Source organism: Bubalus bubalis, chromosome 13 (assembly GCF_019923935.1).
Source record: "Bubalus bubalis isolate 160015118507 breed Murrah chromosome 13, NDDB_SH_1, whole genome shotgun sequence".
Taxonomy (NCBI): Eukaryota; Metazoa; Chordata; class Mammalia; order Artiodactyla; family Bovidae; genus Bubalus; species Bubalus bubalis.
Genome location: NC_059169.1, coordinates 30,337,383 through 30,348,297, shown reverse-complemented (window position 1 = coordinate 30,348,297; position 10,915 = coordinate 30,337,383). Strand labels below are relative to the sequence as shown.

At 35.6% G+C, this 10,915-nt stretch overlaps 1 pseudogene; it reads right to left on the bottom strand.

Annotated features, from left to right (window-relative positions):
- Window positions 1-10,507: 10,507 nt before the first annotated feature.
- On the bottom strand, window positions 10,508-10,622 carry LOC112578581 (annotated as a pseudogene).
- Window positions 10,623-10,915: the final 293 nt, after the last annotated feature.

The following is a 10,915-nucleotide window of genomic DNA, read 5'->3' as shown; positions in this document are numbered from 1 at the left end:
TCTGTATAAAGTTTATAATTTCTTTATCGATTTCCACAACAAAGCCAACAAATAGAATTATAATAATTTCCACTCTATAGAACAAACTTGGAGAACTGTCATCTTAAGAATTTACTCATATTCATATTTATTTTCTTTTATTTATGTCTTAAAATTTTGCTTAGCAAAATTTTATAGATTTCAGTGTACCATTTATATATATATATATTCTGTTGAATTTAATCTTAATACATTTTGATGTTGTGGATGAACATAATTAAGTGAAGCCTGGAAACAACTTTTGGCTGAACTGTTAAGTATTTGTCAGGTTAATAACAGTCAATATATGCTCCGCTGCACTCCCTGGGTGAGCTCAGCACAGCCCTTACACTATATATATTTTTACTGCTGGCCTCAGCTATCACCGTCATCTCCTTCTGACGCTATAAGAGCCTTTTTGCTTATGGGTCACGCCTCTTTCTCAGGAATGACCTTGGTTTGCTTATGCCTGAGTGAAAAATAAGCATGCACCATTTTTTTTTTTCAATAAATGCTGCTGTGATGTGGTGTGTCTTGACATCTGGCCTTATAAACGGGAGGAGGTGGCACTCTAAGCCACAGTCCCAGCAAAGGGTTGGGTAATACTGTAACAGACATTATTGTAAATAAAATTCTGCTTTTAAATTTAATTTCCATTTGTTTACCAACTGTATATAAAAATTAGAATTAGCTTTTGTGTGGAACCCCTTAAATTTGCTAAATTCATATAATGTTCTAGTTGTTTTGTAGATCCCTTAAGATTTTCTCTATAAACAATCATGTCCCTTGAGAATAAATATAGTTTTATTTCCTCCTTTCCAAATGGCTTCCCTGGTGTCTCAGATGGTAAAGAATCTGCCTGCAATGCAAGAGACTTGGGTTCAATCCCTGGGTCAGGAAGATCCCTTAGAGAAGGGAATGGTACTTACTCTAGTATTCTTGCCTGGAGAATTCCATGGACAGAGGAACCCGATGGGTTAAAGTCCGTGGAGTCAAAAAGAATCTGACATTACTGAGTGACTAACATATTCATTCACTTTTCACTTTCACTTTCAAATGTTTTATATATATATATATATATATATATATATATATATATATATATAATTGATGCTTTTGAACTGCGGTGTTGGAGAAGACTCTTGAGAGTCCCTTGGACTGAAAGGAGATCCAACCAGTCCATTCTGAAGGAGATCAGCCCTGGGATTTCTTTGGAAGGAATGATGCTAAAGTTGAAACTCCAGTACTTTGGCCACCTCATGCGAAGAGTTGACTCATTGGAAAGACTGATGCTGGGAGGGATTGGGGGCAAGAGGAGAAGGGGATGACAGAGGATGAGATGGCTGGATGGCATCACTGACTCGATGGACGAGAGTGTCAGTGAACTCCGGGAGTTGGTGATGGACAGGGAGGCCTGGTGTGCTGCGATTCATGGGGTCGCAAGGAGTCGGACACGACTGAGCAACTGATCTGATCTGATATATATATATATGTATATATATATATATATATATATATATATGTATTTCCTTTCTTCAATCTGTGTTTTTGGTTTGTTTGGTTTTCGTTTTTTGACATGCCACATGGCAAGTGGGATCTTAGTCCCCCAACTAGGGATCTAACCAGGGCCCCCTGTATTGGAAGGTATCCAATACTGTGTAGAAATGGGAACAACAGAAATCCTGGTGTTGTTCTTAATTCTAAGGGTAAATCTTTCAATATTTTTACTACTAATTAAGTATGCTATTAGCTGTAGACTTTTATTTGCTGTTTTCTTCTCTTCCCCCCTCTTTTTTTTTTTCCATAGATTTCCTTTTCTGTTAGACAAGACTGTCTCCTATTGCAAAATTTGCTGAGAGTTTTTGTCATAATATTGAATGTTGAGCTTTTTCATTTTTCTTTGCATCCATGAAAATAATTGTTGGGTTGGAAAAAAAGTTCATTTTGTTTTTCCGTAACATCTTATCAAAACCCCAATGAACTTTTTGGCCAATCAAATACATTTTTTCTCTTTCATTCAATGAATTATGTCAATTGATTTTTCAAGTGTTAAATTATGCTTGAATTTTTGGAATAGAATCATATTGGTCATTATTTTATAATTTTATGTCATCACTGATAGTCATTTAATTTATTGCTAGATCATGTTTACTAATGTTTTGTTAAGTTTTATTCTTATATATTATTTTATAATTTTGGTTAGGTTTTTAACAGTAATTTTATAAAGTGATCTTTATAACTTGCTGAATTTATAAATTTTTAAATTGCTGAACACATGAAGCAGCTTAGGAATATTTTTCTCTCCTATGTTGTAAAAGTAAGATTGTTATCATTTCTTCTTTAACTGAGTGATTGAAATTAGAATTTACCAATAAAATCATTGATATCTTGAATTTCTTTGTGGGAAGATTTTAAGAATAAATTCAGTGTATTTTACAGATACAAGCTTCTTTGCTGCTGCTAAGTCGCTTCAGTTGTGTCTGACCCTGTGCGACCCCATAGACTGCTGCCCACCAGGCTCCCCGGTCCCTGGGATTCACCAGGCAAGAATATTGGAGTGGGTTGCCATTTCCTTCTCCAATGCAGAAAGTGAAAAGTGAAAGTGAAGTCACTCAGTCGTGTCCGACTCTTAGCGACCCCATGGACTGCAGCCTACCAGACTCCTCCGCCGTGGGATTTTCCAGGCAAAAGTACTGGAGTGGGTTGCCATGCCTTCTCCATAAGCCTCTTTAGATTTGTATTGATCACGTACTAGTTTGGGTCGGTTTTAATTTTCAAGAAATTTATCCATTTCATATAAACTAATTTATTGTCACAATGCTATTCACAATATTCTTGTGACATTTTCTTTCTCTGTCTGAAGAATATGTAGAAAATCTTTTTTCCTTTCATGTCTGGTTTTGATATGCATATTCTCTCTGTTTCCTTGATTACTCTAAAACTTTTCATTGTTTGGGACATTCCAAAAGCCAGCATTTGGAAAATTGCTAAATTTTCTCTACCGTTTGTTTTCTATCACTGATGTTTCGGTATTTTTTGTTTTTTCTTCTTCTTCTTTTTATTTGCTTTGATTTATTTTGCCATTTCCCCCTATCTTTCTAATTTAAAAGTTTACATATTTGATTTAAGATTTTTCTTTCTTTCTAACAAAAGCATTTTTTAAAGTTGCAATTTTCCACTGAGTACCTTTTGATCTATGTTCCACAGATTTTGATCTGTCTTATTTTCCTTTTATATCTGCTCAGAATATTTTTTAATATCCCTTATAATTTTATCTGTGACCTACCATTTATTTAGAAGTATGTTGCTAATTTATAGTGGTTACTATTTTTAGTATGTTTGACAATTTTGGTGATATCTAGTTTTCCCAATTTAGACATGGGATTAATTTTTGCTTTTCCTGCTCAAGACGTGTACTTCTTCAATTTTTCTTTCTTCAAATTGAAAAAGTCTCAAAAAATAATTTTCACAATTTATTTTATTCTCTTTTAGAATTTCTATTAAATTTTGGAAAATGTGCTATAAACTTGTATTAGTTTTCTTGGGCTGCCATATAAAATTATCACAAACTCAGTGACTTAAGAAACAGAAATTCCTGAATAAATTTATTCTTTCACAGTTTTAGAGTCCAGGAGTCTGATCAAGGTGTGGGCAGGACTATACTTTCAGGAAAAGAATTATAATATAAAATCAAAAATCATCGGAGTCTGAGAAGAATGAAAATGTCTAGAAAACACATCTAGTCTACCTATCTTAGGATTGTCTGTCGTAGATTCTGTAGGGGAGAATGTACTTCATGCTCTAAGCACCACCTTGGCCTTAGAACTTATACTTTACACTCCAAGCCTTTACATAAGACAAAATATAATAGTTTAGTCACTAAGCAAAGAGAAGGGGATTTTTAGTTATTCCTCAAGGTTCATAGGTAATATACTGAGCCATATCCTGTAAGCTGTTTTACAGATACTGAAGTCCCCAGCAGGTAGAAGAAGATGACTACATGATGATCAAATTGAAGCCATGACCATAAGCTGCTCCACTTCACACAATTCCAAGAACCAGCCTCAAAGAAATTGGAGCAAACTCTGGAACTCAAGATTAAGTGTATTTAAAACAGCCAAGATGATGCTGGTCAGACCACCACGTTACTGATTTTGAAATGATGGTCAGAGCTGACTGTGCCATTCTGCTCCCTCCATCTGCCTATACAATTCTGAAACTCCCCTTTGAAAGTTCCTGTCCCCTGAGTAGCAATGGGGAGATGGTTCTCAGACAGAAGTCTACCTTCTCCTCCAGTTTCCTACCTCAGAAGTAAAGTAATCTTTCCTTTACTATCAACATTGGTCTCTCACAAATTGGCTTTCAAGCAGTGAGCATCTGGTCTTGGGTTTGGTAACAATGCATATAGGCTTCCCTGGTGGCTCAGTAGTAAAGACTCCACCAATGCTTACCAATGCAGGAGATGCAGGTTCAGTATCTGGGTTGGGAAGATACACTGGAGAAGGAAATGGCAAGCCACTCCAGTATTCTTGCCTGGAGAATCCCATGGACAGAGGATCCTGGTGGGCCACTGTCCCTAAGGTCACAAAAAGTAGGACATGTCTTAGCAAAGAAACAACAGCAATGCATATAGCTTCTGGTGATAACTGACCTTCTTTAACTTAAGGCCACATCACTTCAATCTTGCTTTCATCTTACATCAATGTCTTTTCTGTTATCTGTCAAGGCTCTCCCTGTCTTATTCTTATAAAGACTTGTCACTGGGTTGGGCCCTCTTAGTAATCTAGGATGAACTCGGTTATAGGCTTAACATAATTAAACTGAAACAAAAAAGAAAACTTCTGAAACCTTTTTCCCAAATGATATAATGATCACGGGTTCTGTGAATTCGAATGTGGACATAACTTTGGGCGATAACATTCAACTCACTGTAATCTTTTTCCATGTCCCAGTTCATGGGGTCACAGAGAGCTAGACATGACTTAGTGACTGAAAAACAAAAATACTTTTCATTGCTTAAAATTATAACAAGTACATGATAAATGTATTATTCAGGATTATCTAAAGATATAGGAGGAGAAAAATTGATATAGGACGAGATAAAGACAGAGAGGTGATTATACAATTACAGGAACTGGCAAGAGTGCAGTCTGTGGGTCAGGAACACACAGGGAAGAACTCAGGCTGTGCTATTCAAGTTCAAAGACAGTCTGGAGGCATAATTCAGGAGATCTCAGTATTTTCTTTGAAGGCCTTCAATCAGCATTACTCAAAGTCTACTAATTTAAACATTAATTTAAAATATACATTCACAGGCCATCTAGATGGTTGTTTGACCAAATATCTGGTTACTGTGGTCTAGCCAAGTTGACACATACATTAACCATCAAAATTTATTTCCATAATTTTGTTTTTGTTCTTGGTTAAAAATCTCTCAGCTTTCTTTGCTTAGTCCTTATATCTGTTACTTCCTTCTCTTTATAATATTTTATAGATTTTCTGGATTCTCTGTGTTCAAAGAATTCTTTGTAGCTTTTTATATTTTATCATTTAGGACTACCTAATTTATATTATTTCCTTATAGTTTTTTTTTTAATTATGCTCTTAACATTAACCATAAGTGTTTCCTTTCTGTGAGAATCTCATTTGCTTGCTGACAATTTTATCTGGTGTTTTATACTTTACTGAGATTCTTATACCATAGAAGTTACCATAAATCTAAGCTTCATATCCTCTAGCATAGATTTCCCTTTTTTTTTTCTTTTTTAATATAAGGTAAGAGCAGTCCTTTCTCAAGGACAGTCCTTTATTAGAATTTTTGATAATCTGAAGTAGAAAGTTCTTGTTCATCAGACACCTTGCTTCTTAAGACTAGTCTTCCATTAGAGAAGTAACTTGCCCCTTCTCATTCATCTTTCGGGACCAATCTCTTCTACTTAATTTTTAAGGAAAAATGATTATCCTACTTGAAATTTTTGGAAAATCCATATAAAGAGCTCACCTTTGTAGTTTTCTTTAAATCTTTTTTGTGTGTATTTGTTTCATTCAGACTGGAAAGAGAAAAATAATCCTTTGACATACATTCTAGGAAAGAAAGGAATGGAAGTATATTGAAAACAATCAAATTAGCATTTCATGATATATCCCTACTTACCTTGACATGCAAGATTTGCAACCTATAACCTAGATCAGGGATAGAAAAATAACCCAATGGCCAAATTAATTTTACAGCCAATTTTTTTAAGGTTTGGGAACAAATGCTCATTTGTCTATGTATTTATTTCAAGCTACAAATGTGAAACAGTGAAAGCAAAGACATATGACCCATACAACTTAAAATATTTACAATTTTGCCTTTAACAATGACAAAAATAAAATTGGCCAGTCCTACTTAAAAGGCCTACTGGAGAAGGGATTGAGGTGTCTTTGAAGGGAGAAGAGGAAATGGTCTTATTTTTTCAGCCTAGGAATTGATCTCTAAAAACGGCTTTCCTTGCTCATCACTGTTCTCACAGAGTGTCCCAGGGACTGCTAGTGACTGAGGTGGTGCTATGTTCTAAGACTTTCTTTCTTCCAGGCTACCATCCCTAGACAGAATCTTGACAAAATTTACATCTTATTTATTTACTTTTTTACTTAGCTTACTGGGATAAAATCCCAATGCATCAAAGTCTGAGGAGAATTTTATACGTCTGGTATGTCATATCTAGTCTAGTTATCTCATCAGAATTAATTCTACAAATCAGTAGCTCTTGGCCAAAATATTTGAGCATCTCTATATAGATATTTCATCTCACAGTCTTTGGCACAGTATTCCAGGTGACTCTTTAATTTCCCTTGTTTCTTTTGGCAAACAGTTAATACTAGCATTTCTAAAGCATGTTAGATTTCAGTCCCACAGAAAAACTAATTCCTCAGAGAAGAGGGTCCTTTGGTAGACTACAGTAAAACATGGAATAATTTCAATTTCATATATCAAGAAAGACCTCAAATTTCTTAATATAGGAGATATTTATGGAAGTTGGCCTAAAAGTAAATTTACAGATTGCGAGTTCATTCTGGTTTGTGTCCTACTTTATGAGTTTAGTAGACTTTCCTGGAAATATCAAAACTTCATTCTCATTGTAGCATATCCATCACACATATCAGATTCGCTCCAAAATCACAATTGTGCTTTACTACTTTCCCATAATTTTAGTGCATAAGTCTGATCAATAACAGCCTTGTAACCAAGATGTTTACTAATTGTAGCACAGTCAGATAGGGGGAGGATTTCAAGTTAGGGTAACAATTTGTTCCAAGGTGCAACTGGGAATGTATTGTACTTCAAACCAAAAATATCAAAAAAGTCTCAAAATGCTTTCTATAAAAATTGGACTTCCCTAGAACAGTATCACAGCAAGAAAAAAGTCACATCTGGTGCTAAATATTTTTTTAAAGCAGAAAATTGTGAGTTTATGGGTGAATGAACAAATCTGTAAGATTCCTCTCAAAATATTTCATTTTGCCCCTTTCATGCAATGCTGCTGCTAAAAATACATCTCATCTGTCGCCTAGCTTTCCATCTTCCTCCACTGTTACCTTTTTCTCTTTCTCTCCCTCCTCGTTTCTCCCACTTCCTCATTCTGCCCTTCCTCCATTCATCATTGTTAGAGGTATTTTCCAAACACTAACACTCGTCACTACTGCACATTCTTACTACAAACAGCCCTTTGGGAATTATTATTTCTCTCTTTCCTAACTTTTCTTTTTTCATTCAAGGTGGGTCCTACTGGAATTTTAGTAATTAAGTCATTCATTATCTTTCACAAATAAATACTACAATCGTAGTTTTTGATTCTTTTTTTTTTTTTTTTTTTGAGTTGCCAGTAGTATGGCTTCATGCATGCTACATAAAGTTTTTTGCTCCATAAGCCATCATTAGAAGTCTCGGAGAAGCCAATGACACCCAACTCCAGTACTCTTGCCAGGAGAATCCCATGGACTGAGGAGCCTGGTAGTCGGCAGTCCAGGGGTTCGCTAAGAGTTGGACACGATTGAGTGACTTCACTTTCACTTTTCACTTTCATGCATTGGAGAAGGAACTGGCAACCCACTCCAGTGTTCTTACCTGGAGAATCCCAGGGAAGGTGGAGCCTGGTGGGCTGCCGTCTATGGGGTCGCACAGAGTCGGACACGACTGAAGCGACTTAGCAGTAGCAGCAGCAGAAGTCTCCTCACTATTTAAGAAAATGCTGTGCAACACAAAAGTTTCCAGGGAATAGAAGCAGGTGATTTATAACAATGTAAGCATGATACAAATTATAGGGGGTCTACAGTGCTTGCATGCTTCATAGTGATTTTAATTGTTGAATGGGAATACAACATTGTTTGCTCAAGATATTATATTCATTCTGTGCTTTATATCAATGATTTTATAGAATTTTAAATTTTACTTAAAAAATTTTAGAGTATTTTTAATTTTACAGCAAAATTGAGGGGCAGATAGAGAGTTTCCCTTATAATTCCTGCCCCACACATGCATAGCTTCCTGTTATTAGTATCCATCACTACAGTGGTATTGATACATTTGCTATAATCAATGAACCTACATTAACACAACACAAGCATCCAAAGGCCATAATTTTAATTAGGGTTCACTCTTGATGTTGTATATTCCATTGCTTTGTACAAATGTATTCATCATTATGGGCTTTCCTGGTGGCTCAGTGGTAAACAGTCCACTTGCTGATGCTGGAGACACAGATTTGATCCCTGGGTTGGAAAGACTCCCTGGAGAAAGACATGACAATCCACTCCAGTATTCTTGCCTGGGAAATCCAATAGACAGAGGAGCCTGGTGGGCTACAGTCCATGGGATCATAAAAGAGTCGGACACAGCTGAACAACTAAACATATCACCATTATGGTATCATATACAGTATTGTTACTGCCATAAACATTCTCCATATATCAGTTATTTATCTGCCACCCTTCACTCAATTCTTTGCAAACATTGATGTCTATACTGTCTACATTTGCCTTTTTCAGAATAAGCAGGCCTCTCAGATTGGCTTCTTTCAATTAGTAATAAACATTTAAATTTGTGTATGTCTTTTTATTGCTTGATATCTCACTTCCTTTCAGCCCTTACTAATATTCTATTGTCTGGATGTATCATAGTTTATTCAATTTCTTTATTCATTCAATAACTGAAGGACATGTGGTAGAATTTTTGAGTCATGTATATTTTTAAACACAGTCACTACTTATGTTTCCAGCTTTCAGATCTGTCTTTAAAACCGAAGGACATTTCCAAATTGTGTAAATCTATTCTTTTTAGAGAAATTGGACCATTAAAGATGTTATGAAACCTAATGATACTATGGTTTTATTTATAATATTACTATTCTTTTCAATGTAAAATGTCATAAGTAATGTTTTGAAATAATTTTCTTTTTCGAATAGTCAAATTTTAACTGTGCAATTAAACAATTATATAATGTCATGATATATATTTGTATTTTATCACTGACAGGTAATTTTTTTCACATTTTTTGGCTTTTTACAGACTCTTTTATGACTATTCCAAATATGAGTTACATTAGAATCTTCTGAAAACTTACTTCAAAAAATATACTAAAATGTTATGTCACTGTGTTCCCTTACATTTTAGATCTGCTGAGGGAAGAACATTCAATATTGGAAATAAAAGCAAAATTAAACAAATGGGACCTAATTAAACTTAAAAGCTTCTGCACATCAAAGGAAACTATTAGCAAGGTGAAAAGGCAGCCTTCAGAATGGGAGAAAATAATAGCAAATGAAGCAACTGACAAACAACTAATCTCAAAAATATACAAGCAACTCCTACAGCTCAATTCCAGAAAAATAAATGACCCAATCAAAAAATGGGCCAAAGAACTAAATAGACATTTCTCCAAAGAAGACATACAGATGGCTCACAAACACATGAAAAGATGCTCAACATCACTCATTATCAGAGAAATGCACATCAAAACCACTATGAGGTACCATTTCACGCCAGTCAGAATGGCTGCGATCCAAAAGTCTACAAGCAATAAATGCTGGAGAGGGTGTGGAGAAAAGGGAACCCTCTTACACTGTTGGTGGGAATGCAAACTAGTACAGCCACTATGGAGAACAGTGTGGAGATTCCTTAAAAAACTGGAAATAGAACTGCCTTATGATCCAGCAATCCCACTGCTGGGCATACACACTGAGGAAACCAGAAGGGAAAGAGACACGTGTACCCCAATGTTCATCGCAGCACTGTTTATAATAGCCAGATCATGGAAGCAACCTAGATGTCCCTCAGCAGATGAATGGATAAGCAAGCTGTGGTACATATACACAAAGGAGTATTACTCAGCCATTAAAAAGAATACATATGAATCAGTTTTTTTTTTTTTTTTTTTTTTTTTGATGGTTTAGTATGGTTTATTAAGCTGTGCCTTAGTACAGACGCTGGGGCTTGCCCATGGTGCTCAAAAATATGGAACACTTCACGAATTTGCATGTCATCCTTGTGCAGGGGCCACAAGATTGTGCTAATCTTCTCTGTATCGTTCCAATTTTAGTATATGTGCTGCCAAAGCGAGCACTAAATCAGTTCTAATGAGATGGATGAAACTGGAGCCTATTATACAGAGTGAAGTAAGCCAGAAAGAAAACACCAATACAGTATACTAATGCATATATATGGAATTTAGAAAGATGGTAACAATAACCCTGTGTACGAGACAGCAAAAGAGACACTGATGTATAGAACAAGTCTTATGGACTGTGTTGGAGAGGGAGAGGGTGGGAAGATTTGGGAGAATGGCATTGAAACATGTATAATATCATGTATGAAACGAGTTGCCAGTCCAGGTTCGATGCATGATACTGGATGCTT